Consider the following 19,647-nt stretch of genomic DNA (forward strand, 5'->3'; position numbering starts at 1 on the left):
TTCAATGGGTTTGTGGGGACTGACCCCAGCTTTGGTTTTCAGGGATACTCCAACAGAGTATCATGCTTTCTCCACCTGCTGACCAAAATATGGGAGTTAATTTAGCATAATCTGCACAGTCTGCAGAGTTCTTACTGACCTCTGTGTTTCAAAAGTCGCTGTTCTTTGTGGAGGTTTGAGAGCAGACATCAAAGTAGTAATTCTGGCGGACACTAAATTTCACACAAAATCTGAGGGAGTTGTCAAAATGTGAAAGCAAATATCACAGAAGAAAAGCAACCAAATGCTAGTTTTAGTTACTTTAATCTATTCTGGATTTGTTTAACACGTTTGTGATGTTGCTTACTGCTGGCTGTGTACTCTTTTGGGCATGAAGATGGCCTTGATTCTTGTCTCAGGCAGTGTTTCTTCTCACTTCATCAGAAACTGGTCCTGATTGACAACAGACATTTGTGTTTTTAAACTGACTGTTAGAAATAGTCACAATGCCACAAAGAAAAATAGAAGACATATGTCCCTAGGAGTGTGTAGTGAACGTAATCTATTCAGAGGAGTAGTTCCCAGTGGGCTAACAGCAGGGAAACTTAAACACATTCATGGAAGGATTCAAGAGTCAATCTTCATCTGTTTATCCTAAAAATGTGTGCTTTAAAAAAAAAAAAAAAAAAATCATCTATAGAAATCTTTTTTAATCTGTTGTGGATTTTACTCAAACCCTTACAAATAAACTTCTCTAACTCACTTTGCTGAGCTCATAAATGGTCGTGTCTGTGACTGTCTGCTAAGGCTCAAGATTAAGGTGCCCAGATTTATGTGCAAAACTTAGTTTTTAATGTAGATTAAATATGAACAAAGTGCATGCTGTACTTATTCATGTTCTATTACAGCCCACACAAAGAAAACACGAAAGTTAAAACTCAAGGTCTATTCTATAATTCAGGGTTTTTACTGAAATTTGAAGGCAATTTAAGCCACCTACTTATTTCAAAGGTAGTATCGATAGACCACCTGCTGTTGACATGAACTAAGAAAGATGGAAGGATGTAAATGACTTTTAGTGATTTGCCTGCCTTTGAATACAAATGAGGCTAGCAACCTCCCGTCCTGCACTCTGGCAGTCAGCTACTGGAGTGTTTTCAGGGTGCTTTATTGGAAAGTGAGTGTTGTCACCATGAATTATCATTAGACTTTGTTGTTGTTGATGACTGCTTGTTAGCACTGGATAATTCAGGTGTAATTCAGTTAGAACGTTTTAGCTATGTCACTAATTATGTATTTTGTAACTTGCATTTGACAAGGGAAACTGCTTCCAGCTGAAACTTGGGAGGACTTCTCTTACCTGCACATTGACAGATTTGTGGTGGAGAGTGAGATTCAAGCTGAATTAGCTGGAAGAGAGAAGAGAGTAGAGGGCTGCCTATCCCAATCCTATTGTCATAAATCTAATCTTCCAAGCTCAGTCAGCATTTTCAGTGAGTCCAGGGAAGATGTGTAAACTTGTCTAACAGTCATCTGTGCCTTTTAGTTGAGAACACCAGGAGACTTGAGTCAAAGATTCCAGAAATGTCTGTTGCCTTTCTTCTAATGCGGATGCAGAGGCCTTTGTGATGAAGACATTTCTTCCAGTGGCAAAACAAAGAACTAGGAAGCAAACGATTCAGGGCAGGAAGAGCTCAGTCACTTTTTGGGTTGATGAGATAAAAATCTGAACAATCGGGGCTGTCCCTTCAGAATAGCTTAGCTGGCTGCTGGGGGAGGTTTTTGGCCTGATTTCCATTCATTGTTTTCAGTCACCCTTCTTGAAGAGCCTGAAAGGCGTTTTTTAAAGTCAGTCGCTCTTTTCTCTTCACTTGTAAGTTTTGAAAGCACACTGCAGTGATTCATCTGTGGTTGCAGACTGCCACTGGCTGTCTCCTCCCATGGCATCAACCATCCCTTTGAATATTTGCTACCTATTCCTTGTTTATGCCTGGCTTCAAAAGCAACAGTTGTCACAAAGAAACAGGCTATCCTGAATGACAGCTTTCACTGCCTTTAAGATCACAGGTCAAATCGGAAAATGAAGGTTCAGGGATGATTTGATTGCACCAGATACTGTCCTAATATCTTTGTAAACTGATCTTGCAGTTTAATTCAGCATCATAAAACCCCAGCCAGAGAAATGTCTGCTTGCCCTTACATGGACAGCTATCATAGCAAGAATTTGCTTATGAGATGCTTTTCTTTCTGGAAGGCTAATGTGCCTTGGTTCCTATCAAAAATAAATCAATTTCCTGTGAAAACTAGCATTAATCAGATTGTTTCTTCATGTTTTTGCAGTGTTTGTCGGAATTGCTGTTAGCTGCAGCTCAGTGTTGTCTCCTGATGAATTGTAGCAGTGGATGAACAAAACAATATTAATCTGTTTTTGTTAATCCTGTTTTGTAATTAAATACATCTTTCATATAAATCCTGTTAAGATTTGAATGAAAGGGGATTTATGGAAACATGACTTGCTTTTTGTAAGATAGTTTTAGGATTATGAAATGAACACTGGGAAAAAGAAAAGTTTGACTTGCTCACAGAGTATAAGATTTTCTCTTTGTTATTTTTGCTTTGCTGGTGCTATGAAAAAAAAATATAATAAGAGCATTCAAGCTGGGTTGCCTGTGGTTTAACTCTAATTCCATAGGCTGCACACTCTTTCTCCCCAAAATCCCCACAGCAAGTGACCTTGTCAAACAAAAGTGTGGAATAATGGGAGGCAGCCCAGGGACTGTGGCTCATTTACAAGCAGCTGTTTGCTACTGTCAGAACAAAGGCAAATCAAAGTTGCATTAACGGGGTATGACAGGCAGAGTGAGCAGCTCCCCAACAATGTTCATCCTCTCGTGTTGTTCTGGTTATAATATTGGTTTGCCTGAAGGAGAAAATAGTCATAAGGTCAAGTCAGACATCTATGTTTGCAAAGCCTTTCAAAATTGCACACATTATTCAGCTTATCAACTATTGATGTTTTTAAACAAAATTAACATAACAGCAAATAAGTGCATATTTGTGTGCATGCTTGGGTTTTTGTATGAGTATTAGAGCCATGTAGAGAATAAACAATTGCATCTTCACAGCAAGCTTCTAGTCTTGGCCTTCTCTTGTCTGATTCAGCCAATGCAAGAACCAAGGCAATTGTAGATAATGTTGCTTTTGAACATCTGCATGGCATCCTAGCAAGTTTAGAGGATCACTGTCTTCTGAATAGATTTTGTAGTTTACTGTTTGACTGGAACTTTTCTCTGTACCTTGCAAAATACCACTAGATTGTCTTACCTCATGGTAAAGAAATTACATAAATGATGTACAACCTTCCTCGAATTTCTATTAGAAGTGTGCTCTGGATCCTGAGAATCATCGTGAGCAAGGTCTGTTTGACTTAATTGAAGCCTGGTAATGTGTGGCTACTGAAAACAGGACACTGAAAAAGAGCACAGGAAATTTCTTATGGAATAGTGGAGAATTTTAGGGAAAAAGGTCCAGAGTCCAACATATGAGTGAGCAGTACTCCCCAGCCACAACTGAATGGAAGAAGCAGTAGGTGAGGCTTTAGCCATGTGAATGAGCCTGTTGCATAATTTGAGCCTGTACTGCTCAACTCAGTCTGTCATCTAAAATTAGGATGAATCAGTTAGACTGGCTAAGAACATGTCTGAGAAAGGCATGGGAAGAAAGGAAACTCAAACTGAAAGGACAGGAGAATTGCTGGACCTAAACTTTATAATAAGGCACACAATAGGCAGCACATTTCTCAGTGTTTATTGTACCTCACGTAGGGTGATAAAGGCTGAAGGCAAAGTGACTTTTAACAGTCCCCAAAGTGCAGTATTCCCTGAGAAATACAGTTTAAAGTGCCTTACTGCCATTATAAAATTTATAAATAAAAATAAGGAAAGCAGTAAGACTCGCACATTTATTGGGCAAATGGATATGACTACTATGTCATTAATTGCTGATCAAAAAGATCGATTTATTCCATAAAACAGCGAGAAACTCTCTTTTATATTTAGCAAGTATTTTGATACTGGTATAAATTCCTGAATTGCTTGATTTTTTTTTTTCATTGGGAGAGAGAGACTAGGAGGAGGAACAAGAGGAAAAATGCTTTTAAAGTAAAATATAGTGCAGATTTAAGGCAACTGTGGAGTACATTTTGGTAAGGGCGTTTGACATCTGCTATATTTCACAATTCAGATACGATAAACTCATTTAGAATTTAACAATTTGAAGTGTAGTTACTTTATTTTCAGCCTAATTTGCAGTTTAGTTAGGCATGTTGAGGAGGTACAGATGTGAATAAAGTGGATAAAGGCCAACTAAGATGCAGCCAGTGTATCTTCTAACCCTTAGAGACAGTGTGCTTGGATTCTAAACATTAAGGGTAAAACTTTCAAAAGTGCAGTGGCTTGCATGCATACAAAGTTGTACCGACAACATCTTTTAAAGTGCTAACATGAATGTGAATTTAATTTAATTTATTCTCACAAACTTGCAGTTCTAGCTGTATGTGTTATAGTATCATGTACAGGTGCCAGCCAAGATTACAGCTCCATTGAGCTCTACTCATCCAAAAAGTTCTATATTTATCAGCATGGAGAGCTTGTCGAGTTTCCTCTTTCACTGCCATTATCAACTGTTTTGAAATATTCAAAACCTTAAGTGATACTGCAAACTTACCCAGTGTCCAAAGCACATTGTGTATTTTGAAGTGAGAAATAGAACTGTACTTGTAAAGTGTGCTTGCATTTAGTGTAACACTCAAAATAGAAGAACACAATTTGCATAGGAAATTTGGTGATATTATTTTATTTCTTGGAAAGGTTCAGATTTCTTATACTGCTCTAGATGTCATACAACGTGCAGCAGTTTTATATCATCATCTTACAGTCAGTATATTTAACAATAATTTAAGAAATGAAGATTAAATTTTGTTGTTAATCAATCTGTTAAACTCACATGACAGTATCCTAAATTCCTTTCAGTTAATGGTCCTACTCTTTCTGGGAATGGAGGACATTTTGTGCATTGCTTTGCTTGAATAGTACTAAGAGACTAGCAGATGGTCACTTTCCAACTGGTTTCCCTTGGAAAAAAGAAATTAAAATATTATAGCGCCGGGGAGAGATGTTGTAATGTGTCCCTTTCAAATTAACAGGTCGTTTTTCCCTACTATTTTATGATTGTAAAATAGCTCAATGTCACATAAAAGGTTAAAAGCTGGAGTAAATGGCATCATGGGAAATTTGAAATAAATAGGGTCTCATATGGTTTATGGCTCTATACTTGAACACACAAGGAATATATTTCTTTCCTTGAAAAGGCATTCTGTAAGAGCTTACCATGTTATTATGAACTGGGGGCACAGCAGACTCTGTTTCAAGTACTTATAATACACAAGTTAATTTTTTGTATGTTTGTTTACTAAATCACACCTTTCTAAGGCTACTTGTTCAAACTGTTGGCAAGCCTACGTAAAAATGTGGTATTTTCAGAAAAAAAAAAAAAAAAAAGGAGGCCAAGATTCCAGTTCATTGAATTATTCTGCAGGTGTCCTAGTGGTTACTTTTCATAAAGCACAGACCTTCAGAACAGATCAAGTTTTAGACTCCAAACTGTCAGGTATTTCATATTAGTGCCAAGTTTGTTTTTTCGTGGTAAAACTGCCTCCACTCTGATGTTCTTCAGTGTCCTAGTTCCAGCAGCCCTACTGAGCAAGGCTTGCACAAATTTAGCTCCTTTGTCTGCTCCACTGGCTGGTTTATTGCTATGCATGTGAAGAAAGATGATGGGCAAGCCTGGTAAATCTTCTCACTAGGGACTGAGGTGAGATAACCCTTGTTTTGTCTTCTGGTATGCCATCACCTGTGGCTGTTACAGCCTTGGCATCCAAAGTCTGATGGAAGTGCCTAAAACAGAACTTTACCAATTGAAGGGTTTCTGATTTATAAGTCTGTAGAGAAATGCTTTGTCTTTCAAAATCATTAGCCATAGTAGCCTTTAAAATTATCAGTCCTGTGCAGCTAGGATGTTTTTACATTAAATCTGATACCAAGACAATTTTTGTTTTCAGCTGGAGATTGTGAACTGTATCTAATCCTGTCAGGTACCTGGGAGGAGAAGGACCAGGGACAGAAAGAAAAGAGTCAGTGAAACATTGTCCTGCATGCAGAGCTTTTCCCTCGAGTCAATGTTCTGCAACTTTCACAAAGGGGAATACTATGGTTAGCTGTTTCAGTCTCGTCTTACTCTCCCAGAAAGAGGCCTATAAATAAGCATCACAACTAGTTTGTTTCAGAGTGCCTTTAATTTTTTATTCCTGTTTTGGTTCCAGTCCTTTTTGCTAATATAGTTGGTATTCTGTGAGGAAATGCAAGCTGCATTGCCTGTATTTCTTCATAGAGGAATGTCTGTGGTAATGGCAAAAAGAGGATGTTAGGTAGGTGATGACGCCTGGAGATAGAATTTCTCTAAAAGTAGCTTAGGCCAGTTACAGTTAAAAACCATTTTTCATAACTACAGCAGGAGACAACTGTGGATGTTTTGGTTATACAGGGACATATAAAGATTGCATTTGAGTTCAGAATTGCTCAGAAACTGCTTATCTACAGCTTAGGGGTACCACGCCCAACCTGCGAAAGCAGGCAGTGCCCAGCAGTGCCCAGCCCTGCAGCACAGCTCTGGAGTGGTTTGAAGGCCAGGCAGTGAGCTGAAGTTTGCAGAAGCACAGGAGCAGCATCCCACTGCTGCCTGCTGCAGGCTGGCACAGACAGAGGTGGGATGCCCTCGGTTCCCACAGCTGCAGGACAAACCGCCTCTGTTTCAGTTCACACGGTGTGAGTAGCAGGCTGGATTCAGAAGAGCCAATAATGCTCTGCAAAAACTCCCCATATAATAGCAAAGCTTATTGAAGTCCAGAATTTAGTGTTATAGAGGATAAGAGGTTTGAAAGCTTTTGTTCAGAATTGCAGGAGTCTAAGCAAAAAGGTGAAGACAAAAGATAGTGGATAGAATTCTGCTCAGAGGACATAAAAATTCTAAAGAATTGACAAATCAAATTGGCCACCTGGAAGATTGTTCAGAGGAGAAATATCAGCTTATTATGGCTTCCTACCAACAGAAGAAACAGAGGTATTTTTTTCACAGTGGATTATGATGGAGCAGGTCCTGGGTAATATTGAACTCCTTTTCCATCATGATGTGTCGCTGGGAAAACCAGTGACACCATTCTTTGAATCTCGAAGTATGTGAAACTCTTAGATGATAAAAACAGATTGTCACAGAGATGTTTAGCCCTAAAGGTTCAAGATCACTGAAATTCAGCAAGAGACATAAAAATAAACTGGTTCCTGTCATTGTGCTCAGGAATCCAGACTAATTTTTTCAAATAAGAATGAAATAGTAGAAAGAGTGTGCCATAGTAAATTATCTGTAAATCAGCTACAGGCCTGTTTTTCTTCTGATGGATGTGCATGTGTATTTTGCAAATGAATGTATTTATACTCAAATGGCTCAATCATTTACTTCTGTGTTATCTTTTCTGATGGAAACTTTTATTATCTTTTTTTTCTGGTAAGGCAATCAAGTTTTAGAGGCATATACAGTCATACAGAGAATAATGTGCATTACTGTAATTGGTTGTAACTAATCCATAATTGTACCTTTTTGACTGGGATGACAACTGGAGGGGCTTCAGTTCTTAAATTATGTAGGAATAATTCTTCCTATATGTGATTTAAGTTTTATAGCTGTAAAAAGCATTTGAATTAAAAACTATTTTGAGCATATAAGAGGCAGGAATCCACTTCAGCCTGAATTATCTCATGATACTCTGCAACTATTAATTGTTTTTGAACAAAGGTCAAAGTTGAATTCAAGCTCTCTTAGCTACCAAATACCAGCATTATATTTCCTTGGAAGAAGAATATGGAAGGGATTTGGATTGCAGGAGGGCTTGCAGGAGAGTCTACTTTGCTTTGATTAAACCTGCTGTGAAACAAACATTTGTTGCTTTTTATGCGCTGCAGGTCTACAGATCTGTTGAACAAAGGATTTTACCAATGTCCTTAGTTAATGTTTGAATAGTTGAATATTACATCAGAAAAATTGTGTCACACTGTATGTTTTGCTGAAATGTTTGGTTTATCTACCAACCTAAAAAAAGGATGCCAGTTGCTAGAGTCAGTAAAACTAAATAGCCATCTCTTGAGTAGTAGCTAAACAGACAAAGGAAATGCTGTTAGCACACCCCTTTCAGTAAAAATGGATAAAAATAAATTAGTAAATTACCTATACCCAAATGTGGTGTCAAGATGAAGTTTTGGAATTATGCAGTGAGTATCCCCAGTGTCCCATTGAAACTTGGATCCTGAGCTGAATCTTTTACATTCTTTATATACTGAAAGAAATGAAGATTATTAGAATGGTGTACAGCAAAGGATTAAAATCACAAGGGTGTATCAGTCTTACTACTTTTAACATGTTTTGCTAACATTAAATTTATAAAAATATATTAAAGGAAATTATTTTAGTGGCTATTGCTTGGAACAGATTAGGAATGAAAATAAGATTTATCCATTGGTTGAACAGCAAGAAACCAGTCAGCTAGTTGCAGAAGATTCAAAGAATAATCTACAGGAAATTTTTCTGGTAGTTGTTTTTTCTCTGTAGTTCTTAAAGGGAGTTTTTATGGGGTTTTTTTCATTCTCACAATTCTTCCCTGTGTCTCTAGATTTTCTTTCCCTTAAAGTCAGCTGGGAACATAATGTACTTGCCTGTTGTTCCTCCTATTTCCTTACTTTGAAGATACTTCCTCTAAAATCTGCTTCAGGATTTCTTGAAGGATGAGATAGAGACACTAATATAGTTATCCTCCTTTTTTGGCCTTCCTGACGTTGAAGCACTGAGAATTGCTTATGCTCAAAGTTTGGTGCTTGTCCAGTGGCCATGTGTGATTACACCAGAAACAGAAGGAAAAAACAAGTTTGGATATGTTTATAGAAGGTAATTATCATTGCAGAGGAAAGAGACAATGATGCATTGAGCTATCTGAATGACTTGGCATGGAGTCAATTTTTAATCTATTTTGTTGTGCTTTTGAAAGCGTATTTGTCTTGTACTTCCCTTTCCCTCTTCATCTCTTTCATAAGCATCTTACATGTCCATGAGTGAAACAAATGGCTGATTCCTGCTTCCAGAAGTGCTTAAGGGAGTAAGAGCGCTGGGGCAGCTGGAAATACCTGGGACTTGTGACAGGCTGTGATAACCAGGCTGGAAATGTCAGCACCAGTAAATTAGGAATGCCTTCCTAGCAAACACAGCTGCTGTGGCATTGCCCAGCAGTGTGTGGCTGGCTGGGCCTGGTGAGGAGTTGATGGGGCTGTGCTGGAGCTCACTGGTCCGTCCCCATCCCCATCCCCGTCTGCAGGCGGGGACGGACGGCGCCGCGAGCCGCCGTGTGCGGCCCCGCTCCGGCGAGCCCGAGCTCTGCCCGAGAGGAATAGAGAAGCCACTTTCTCAGCCTCTGACCAGAATGCATGATAAGGCTTGATGTCAAAAAGGGCAAGATTGGGCTCACAGCAATTATGGTAGAGGCATACTGGTTTCCTTGACAACCAGATTGAGGATTCTTTGTGATTTATTATTTACCACTTCAAACTCTCATTCTCTGATTTAATTAGGGAGAAGGATTTCCATACATCCCCTCCCTTCCAAATTTGAATACCCCCACATTATTGCTACGGCCAGCTACACCTATCCCACCTTGATGTGGCTCTGAACCAGCTACAAATTTGGCTCTGTGTTTAGCATTTGGAATATTGGGCAGGTTGCTCAGACAGCAGATAAGTGAAATTCAGTGGATGTTATGTTGGGTGGTGACTTGTTAATCTGCACTTACTAGCAGGAATACTAGACACCCTGACCTTCTCCCCCACCCAGTTTTTCAAGGGACTGCCACAAGTGACACTTTTCAATTGTTATTAGAGCTATGGGAAAGATAAAATATCTGCTAGTGTCAGTTCCCCTTGCTTGGGCAATTCACATTATTTTCTCCTTGAAGGCTTTATTAGCAATACATCAGCCACTGTTGTGTAAACAAAGAGTGTATTTTGATACTTGGGAGCTTTTTCTACTACCAGTTGGATAGCTATTTGAACAGGAAAGTATCTCCTAAATTGTGGCTAAAGTTGGGGAGTACAGCTAGTCTGTTCTAACTTGGGATGTATTTCAAATATGTATTTCCCATGTTTACGAAGCATTGACTGAATAGTGATCTTCAGTGCCCGTTCTAAATTTAGTAATTCAGAATAGAAATCTGAACACAATAATATAAATAATAAAGATTTTTATTCAAATGTCACTGGCAAATTTGTATTATTATACATCAAGATTGAAATTGGGTCTTCCAAAGGGCATTTTTTCTCAAAGTACTTTCCTGGGTTGCATATTTTTTATTTCGTATTCAGCATAAGGAGTCTGCTGCATTTAATAAAATGAAATGAAGGTCACAGAAGATCACTGGTTTTCCCATAATGTGTCCCAGTAGATGACTGGAAAAAAGGTAGTGTTTGAAATGCATTGAGGAGCCTCTGTGCAGACTATGTAGAAAACTTGTGTCATTTTTTAATTATAGGGAGGACTTCTTGGTTTAATTGTGTTTATTTCACTGCATACAGTCTTCCAGCTGTACCACTCCAGTTTTAATTTCAAAAGTGTATACACATTTTAGCATCTCCACCTCAGGGAGTTCCTGAAGTGAGTCAATAGGTGTTGCTCTTCCCGTGGAAGGCTGAACATGGAGTGGAGCTCACTGAGTCAATAAAAAGACTTAGAGAGACCTAAACACTCTTTGTGTCGAGTTCTGGCTCACTCATGCACCAGTGCCCCATTAGGCTGTTGAGGGAGGCTGGCAGCTGAGAGAAGATGCTTCTTTAAAACTGAGTAGTCTAATGAAGCTCATTAATGCATTTTTCATTAGAACAAGAATATTGAGTATCCAGGTTAAATTCTAAAGAATCTGTCCTGCACTCACTGAGGTTAATGACAAAGCTCCCGATGATATTAGTGATGCAGGATGAGAACTTAATTGAGGTAATTAAGATTCTGCTTACCTAAAATTCCCTATTATTTTCAAGTAGATAAAATATTACAAAATTGCTACTATGAAGAGTTGTGTGATGTTGGAGCTCAACACATCCTTCAGAGATGACAGCAATTCACTGGGAGATAATACTGTTTCTGGATTTTGCATTTGATTCATGAAGTGCCCTCGTAGTCTTCTAGAGGCTTGTGTATGTGAAAGCCATTGTGGAAAATAGGGTTCCTTTTGGTTTTGGAGCTCAAACATTGCCTTTATTGTATATTTAAAGTGGGCCACACATTGCTGAATCCCAGTAAGGATTTGGAGGTCAAATTCAGCAGCGGCAGAGATAGAAAAGGCACTGCAGTAGTACTGTGGCATTGTTTAAGTTGCAGAGAATAGTTTAATTAAATGCAGCTCACTTTGCAGTACTGCAGACTTACTAAAGTCACTGTTTGGACCAAAAGAAATGCTCTTTGCTTACTGAGTAGAATAGATAGGATATCCAGTTGTAGTGCCTTCCAGGGAGTCTAAAGCCCTGTTATAAATGATTGTGTCACGATGCCTAATTTAAATAGTTACCCTAACACCTGCTCATTCCTGCCACCTTTGGACACCCCTAACCTTCTCCTTCCCTCCTTGGCATCCCCAGCAGATTAACAATTCCCTCCTCAATTATGCTGCCATAATGGCCACTTTGATCATTCTCCGAGCTCGATATGGAAATTACCTTGATTAAGAACACTCACCGCTGCAGAAGGCAGCAGGGGCAGTGCCGAGAGGTGGGCAGGGCAGAGCGGAGCGCCCTGGGTGTGCGCAGCTCCGGGCACCCGGGTGCTGCCCCGGCCCCGCAGGGAGCTCTGGAGCCTTCCCTCCCCTCTGCCTGCCAGGAGCCATCCCTCCCTTTGACTGCCAGGAGCCTTCCCTCCCCTTTGACTGCCAGGAGCCATCCCTCCCTCTGCCTGCCAGGAGCCATCCCTCCTCTCTGGCTACCAGGAGCCATCCCTCCCTCTGCCTGCCAGGAGCCTTCCCTCCCCTCTGCCTGCCAGGACTGCCTGTTTGTACACCTCAGTAATGGATCAGGAGAGCGCCGTGCTTTCGGCAGCAAGGTGTGGGTTTTGGTGGTGTGGAAAAAACTGGAGCGAGATCTTCTATAGTTCACAGCTGTCTCCTGAGATACTTGCTTTAAATATGTGGGGAAAGATTTTTTTAAAAAGAAAACTCTGACCTGGGATGGTGAAGCACCATGCAGATTAATTACTGAGAAAATTACCTTTCACATCTGTAGTAATGGTGCAGCACTTCTATCTTGCTGGTTTTGAGTTTATATTTGAGCACCTAAGAGTTATTTCTTTCCTGGGTGTGGTGCGGAGCTTTCCTAGCCCTTGCCTTCATTATGGGTTGCATTAAGATCAATGCAGAGCTTTGGAAACAGTCTTTCAGCTATTAGATGTGTGCTTCTAAATTGAAGGAATCAGTAAATGCAAAGTTTTCCTTTTTGTGTTGTGCTAAAGTGCCTGTTCATCCCTCTCGTTACTTTCTAATATAAATAGTATTAAATATGGAACTCCTACACATGATTATGGAAAATTGCATAGTTACTGTCTTAGTACTCAGAGATTTCAGGGATCCTGATTTTTGCTAGTTTGAACCTTCATTAGCTAGTTCTCTAAAAGCTGAGAGCATTCTTGCCATACACACTGTGAGGGTTGGTGAGGAAGACACAAATTCCAGGACTGAAACCAGAATTCAAACTCGGAAGCCCTGAATTTGAATCGGGGTGGAATTTAATGATCCTTTCCCCTTATCTCCCTTGTCTTTTATGTTTGCAATGAGGCATGTGGATATGCAATTCCTTTACAGGTATTAACAGCAGTTTGATGGCTGCCTGTTTCATTTATTTACTCTGGAAATGGTATCTGTCCTTGCTATTCTTACTCCCTGCTGCCCAGGGAGCATGTCAGAACTGCATATATTCCTTAGGAGTTTTTTAATTACCTCATTGTTTACAAAAAATGAAAGAGTTTTCATTTCTTCTTGCAATTTATTATTCAGAGGATTTTCTTACGTATGTATGTAGACTTATTTCATGATTCACAGAATGTGCCAGAACCTTAAGTACATTGTAAAAACTGTGTGGTACATCCCTCTCTTCTCTATAATAGTATTTTAAAAATCCAGAAATATTTCATAGAAGGTGAGGTCAGGAAGAAAGCCTTTCACTCTGACAGGTATTTTCCAAGATTGTATGCTGCTCTTGTCTCGTATCTACTTATGGGGAACATTAAAAGTGATGGCACATTTACCTTAAAGTACATTCATCACATGGCTCTTCTTGTTTTCAGAAGGTATGACTGTATATTTTGATTTCATCTGCAGGATCCCTGCCTTTATGTTTCCAAGGGTTCTACTTTCTGCCCCTGAGTTCTCTGAAATGTTTCTGAAGCTGTATTTACAAGAAGGGGGTTGCTGTGCTATTTGCATGCTCATGCACTCTTTAAGCAGCTTGCCATCATTAAAATTAACCACATAACTTTTCCACTATGAATTATACTGTGACAGTTGACTCCACCCTATCATTTTACTGAAACAAAAGAGAGTATATGAGCTCTTATATTGTTTCTTGATTCCATTTCTAACATATATGTATAATTCTATTTGTAAACAAGAAAATGCCCCATTATAAAGTTTGCAGTTGTGATCTCAAATATTGCCATGTGGTAGCAATTGTACAATAATTAAATCTATTTTTTTTTTAGCACTAGGGCTGTATTTGGTATTTTCAACTTTGGCAATTGTAGAATTAAATCTTATTTAAAATGAGCCAGAATTGTCAGGTATCTTAGTGAGAGTAAATGTTTTACTTTCCTACATAGGTTAGGGTATAGCCTGCTAAAAAGGTGATGTACACAGGACACTAAGGGTTATTATTAGCACCCAGCATGTCACCTGCTGGGATGATTTGGCTTTCACCAATGCACATGTTCCCAAGGAAATGATACATCTCTGCATGGCTTCTATCAGCCTCTGAGGTGACAAGGCTTTGAGTTTCTTAATGGTGGGAAGAAAATAGTTCTTTTGTCAGCTGTGCACTCCGAATACTGATGATGGAAATTCCCCTTTCTTCCTCTTCCTTTGCCCCTCCTTAACACATGGTTTCCAATCAAAAAATTATTGCAATAACTGGAAATATAAATTGTTGTCAAGATACACTTTTATAGAAAATAAAAGCATATTTATTTTTATTCTGCTACCAGTATCCTGTGCAGAGGAAATAATTCAACGGGAAATCCTGTTGACACAACATTTCTGACACATCAGCCTTTGTGTGTCTTGAGTCCCTTTTTAAGAGGTTGTTTCTGATTCAGAAGCTTCTCCTTCCTGACAGGTGGTGTGCTCAGAGAGTTCACAGTAGGTAAACTGGAGATAACCTTCAGGAGGGCGGGTTTTTAAAGACCATGGGACTTACTTGCCTAGAGAAATTTTTGAAGATGCAATGTATTTAATGGCAAGAAAGAAAAGGGTAGAGTGCTTTTTGTGAGCTGGCAGAGGATCAAGTGTGTATGATGTGATGGAAAAAAGGAAGGAGATTCTTGCAGCCTGAGAACAGACATCTGGCTGGCAAAAGAAAAGAAATATCATTGGCAGATGAATACTGTTTTAAACGGGGATAATTTTAGATCAAGAGGGCCAAGTTTTGCTCTCGTGCAGACAGCTTCACTGAAAGGGATGGGAAAGGTGCATGCATATGAGAATACAATGTGGTGTTAAGTGAGAACTGAAGAACATGTATTTTTACATTAGATATTTAGACTTTCATGTTTAGATCACATGGCTTCCATCTGCCATATGTAGGCATTGCTAAAATGCTGCCAGGAACCAGGCTCTGGTTTGGTGACTTTCATTAAAGGAATTAGTGGTTTCTCTCCAGTTTCAGTGTGGCTGGATTCAAAGTGCAGAAGCCCATTTTCACAGTTTAGCATTAATTAGCACTCTAATGGCAGCCTCTGCAGGCAGGTGAAGGATTAAATGGGCATGAAGACCAAACTATCTCTTTTCTGTAGTGGCGATTCCTTCAGAGCAGGGTCGAGACTTATTGGGCTAACGTGGGGCTGTGTGCATGGCTGCAGTCTGCCTGTTCTTGTTCCAGGTGACTGAAGGACTGTGGTCTGCAGGTCTGTCAGTGTAGCACTCATCCCTGCCCTCTGTTCCCTCCTGCTATTAAAGTGCACACACTCTCCTCACACACACCCAAACCCTAACAAAAACACAATCAAAAAAAGCTCTTTAATTCTGCTGGCTCAGAGAGACACATTCTTGCCCTTCTGAAAGAGGGGTGAGAGCTGTTTAGGAGAATTTAAATGAGATCCTTGCCAGCAGTACACAGGAAGGATTGACGCTGTTAGATTAAAAGGCTGAGATGCTGCTGCTCACTTTAGGTTTTGCTGAATCATTTAACAAGGTGCAGAAAGTAGGTAAGCCTTGACTCTTACTTTTTTTTTTTCTGAAGAGAGCCTCACAGGGTTATATTTGAGAATTGCATGGAGACTGAAAACATAGAAGGAAAATTATAATAAGTTTCAGTGAACCTGGAAGGCAGGACCCATCCTGGTGTGAGTCAGAGGGTGTAACTCTGGCTTCTCTCCTGAATCTCATTAAGCAGACATACGTACTTTATGTTTATGTATACTGAATATTAAGTATATAATTACAGAAAATTACATGCTGTTTTAATTTTGCTGCTCACACTGAATCTTGGAAAACATTCAAACTTGTCAAAGATTTTTAAAATTTTAATTTTTTAAAAGGCAAAATCATGTTCAAATAAAATGTAGAAAAATTCTGTAAAAAGCCTTCACTAGTTACTTAATATTTCTAAAAGCTTTTGTTGATAGGATTTCATATATCCATTTTGTAAGAGACAGGATTCCAGACTTTAGTTATGCATTTGAAATATGAAATGTCTGAGAAAAAGAATTCAAGAAACCAGTGTTAAGAATCTCCCCTCACAGCTCATTTATTCAGTGAAAAAGTTGCCTGGCTTCAGTGTAATTTAAAGGGTCAGGTCTGTTCCTTAGGACTCTCTGCCTCTTTGTTAAAGTTCAAATAATGAGATATTTTCATGTACTTTGTTTTGAGATGATCCCATTTTTATGAATGAGTTTTAAAAAATGAGGGAGGCGTCTCTTAGTAGAAAATAGTTTTCCTTTACTAAAAAATCCCTTTTCTCCCGACGTCTGCTCCATTCAGCATCTTAATTGACAAGAAGGAGTATATACATAAAATGGTAGAGAATCCAGCTGTAGGAGGATATTTTTGAAATGATCACTTCCTGCCTAATTTGACCCCGACTGAACAGTGGGGTTTTGTGTGCTGGGCTGTAGCACAGGCTGGCTGTGCATGGCTGCTGGGTTTCCCTGAAAGAGGAGCTGAGTGCTGTGAACTCCAGACCTCTGCGCACTGTCAGAAGCTCTTACTGGCCCAGTGTAATCTTTTAATAGACATGCTTGCCAGAATGACTTTTTCCTTTAAAGATAGAATGAGAAAGCACAGTTGTCATTTAAATTGCCTCTGTCTTTTGTAGTAGTTGGTAGCGTTCTTTTGACCAGGGTTGGATAATTTAAAAGCTGTTTAACAAAATAACATGCTTGTCTGTGTGAAATATATTCAGTGCTGAGAGACAGGGAGAAAAGTCTCCCTTGACAGAGTTCATGGGATTCTTTAGAAACTGCAGGATGCTGAGACTTGTCTGAGGAATTACAAAAGCTTTGAGACGCCCATGTTGAGCATTTGCATGATTTTCAGATGGCAAAGTGTGTTCAGCTGTCTTCGTGCACCCTCCCGTGTGTGCCTGGATGCACTTCAGTGGAGAGGGAGAGGATTCTCAGCACAGTTTTCATTGGGCTTTGCATTTGTTGAACATATATTATTGAAATGCTGCCCAGGACACATCACTTCATCTTGTGTAGAACTTAAATCATCATGTTGCATGATATGGTAAAATAAAAGAGATTGTGAAAGAGACAACTGTAAACATTCTGTTTGAAAAGATGTGCTCTTTTCAAAAGACCTTTCTGTTACAGCCAAATAACACAAGAAGCAATATTTCCTTGCACACAGAAACATATATAGCTACTTCAGCAGAGATTTGGTTTGGATTCTCCGTTCTTCCAGTATCTTCATTCTTTGAAATAAATTTATACTTCCATGTTGACTTTCTCTGTGCTTTAAGTTTTAATCAAAGGTTCCTTGCTTCTGATGTCAAGTACTGATGTTAGCCTGTTTACATTCCACTGTTTTCCCCCTCTAGTCGATGAACATTCAAATGTGGTGGTGCCTTTTTGCTTTTATCTACCAAACTTAGCACACTCTCTTATTATTGACAGTTCAAAAAGATGGTATGCTAGTGGGCAGGATGCTGTGAATTTTTAACTTTTCTTTGCACTTTGACAAATTTAGGTTATCTTTGTAAAGAGAAATAGTTTTTTTCTGAAGGAACCAAGACAGTGGAATGGTAAATAAGGCTTTGCAAACTTAAATTTAAATTTTTTAGCCAGAATCAAATTTACCACGTTTCCAAAACATGATTCTGAATTACGGTTCTTGTACAGGACTTGTACTTTTCATTTCATAGACTGAAATACCAGAGGAGAGATTTTGATTGTGATTTTCCCTTCAGTTTTTCTTTCTTATATGGATTGATCAATAAAGAATTAAAGAATGCATATTGCCACTAAACATCCCCTCTACCTTTTTTTGTGAGAAATGCGATTTCACAAAAGCAGTTTATTTGCTCCTTTCTATAAAGAGCCTGCACTCACCTAATTTGTGAGCAGATAAAATGTGCAGGAAACATATGTTTGCCAGGAAGCTTTTCTATAATCAAAATGGTCAGCAGGAGAGAAACAATGTTTTTCTCCTCATTAGGTGTTGATCTTCTTCCATTAAAAAGAAAAAATAAATTAAAAATTGGCATACAACACTGATTAATATACACAGGCACGAGTGAATCAGAGACAGCATATGTTGCATTAGGTAATAGACGCTTATTTGAGTTAATGTTTAGGTTGTGCTGGAAGTCCCAGCCCAGGCACCAAAAGGCCTTTGCAATCGGGGAGCGTTTTGGGCGGCAGACAGCAGGAGCAGTGTCATCCAGGGCACAGTTTGCCTCCAAGCAATTAGCAGGAAGAGGAGGAATGTTGATTTCAGCTGCCGGAGGACAGCCAAACAGAGCAGGTCTGTTCGAGGGTCGGTAAGGCGAGCAGCAGGTTTAATACAGGTTGGTTAAGAAAATACAGTGTTGGGAACACTCCTGTGGAATTGCATTCGAGATACAAAGTTACCGGTGACAACAGTAATTATTGACGGAGCCACACACTTCGGTCTAAAAAGCTCTGGAATGACACTGAAGCACTCAGATGCCGGTTGTTCACGCTTCCATCCCGTGGCAGTGCATCTGTTTATCGGGAATTATCTCCTGAACGTAAATGAATTTCAGTCCTAAGTCACTGCACCTGTTGCCAAGAGGTATTTATTCCAATCACTTGCCTAAAGCACAGGGAGTTATTGCTTGACGTTTTATAGCTCCAAAAAAAAGCTGTCATTTCAAAATCATTTGTTCAGAGAGGAGAAAATGGAGCAAACCAGTTCATTTTACCCTAAGCACTGCTATTTGGCAGTATTCACATTTGCACGGCACAAAGCTGCAATATTGATTTTTCGCTTACAGGGCCTCCCACAAGTTCTTTCTTCGATTGTCAGGATTGCAAGATGGATTGAATTACACTTTGCTTGTTGATATACTTATTTTTTCTTTGGTGAAAGGAAAAAAATTACAAATAAAGCTTCAGCATAAAGATCATAGCAGCTCTGCTAGTGGTCTTTGAGTTTATTTATTTTATTTAGTTGAAATTCTTTCTGCACCACAGAGATTTCTTAGAGCAGCATTCCCACCTAACACATGCTGCATTGTTTTGCTTTATTGCTTGCTGCTTTTGCAGTGTAGCACCTACATTGCAATCTCAGGTGTGTCCTCTGTTGCCTGCAAAGTGATCTAACCTTGCTCTAATATTTTTAATGTTTGTCCTGATACAGAACTTCTTGTGGATGCCTGCAGGGGGAAAAACTGCAGGATAAAACACATTCATAGTCATTATAGCAGTTGCCATAGATGATGAAGTAAGATTTGCAGGCTGCTGATTTCTCTGTAGCAAAACTGCTGAAGTCTTGTGTTTGAATTTAGAGTATTTCCTAGCAGAAATGGAGCTTGTGCTGCAGGATCCACAGCAGGGCTCAGTGCTGGTCCCAGGGAGCTGTGTGTGCTTTGTCAGCCCTGGCCCCATAACTGTCCTCAGCTGCTGCACGCTGACACCTCAGCAGCTGCACCCCATGCCCCTTCCCTCCTGTCCTGGTGCAAACATCTCTTTGGACAGCTGTAGGTGCTGTTCCCCTTCTTGCTGGTGGAAAGTCAAAGAGTTTGAGAGGGATGAACTCCCCAGCCAGGCCATGGTGGTGCTTCAGGCCATGGAATCCCAGCTGAGTGC

General features: G+C 39.5%; 1 protein-coding gene across 13 annotated transcripts in view; it reads left to right on the top strand.

Annotated features, from left to right (window-relative positions):
- Positions 1 to 19,647, top strand: part of ADGRL2 (adhesion G protein-coupled receptor L2) — a 387,495-nt gene that overhangs the window by 292,466 nt on the left and 75,382 nt on the right. The gene's annotated exons all lie outside the window — the stretch shown is intronic.

This window comes from Serinus canaria, chromosome 8 (assembly GCF_022539315.1).
Source record: "Serinus canaria isolate serCan28SL12 chromosome 8, serCan2020, whole genome shotgun sequence".
NCBI lineage: Eukaryota > Metazoa > Chordata > Aves > Passeriformes > Fringillidae > Serinus > Serinus canaria.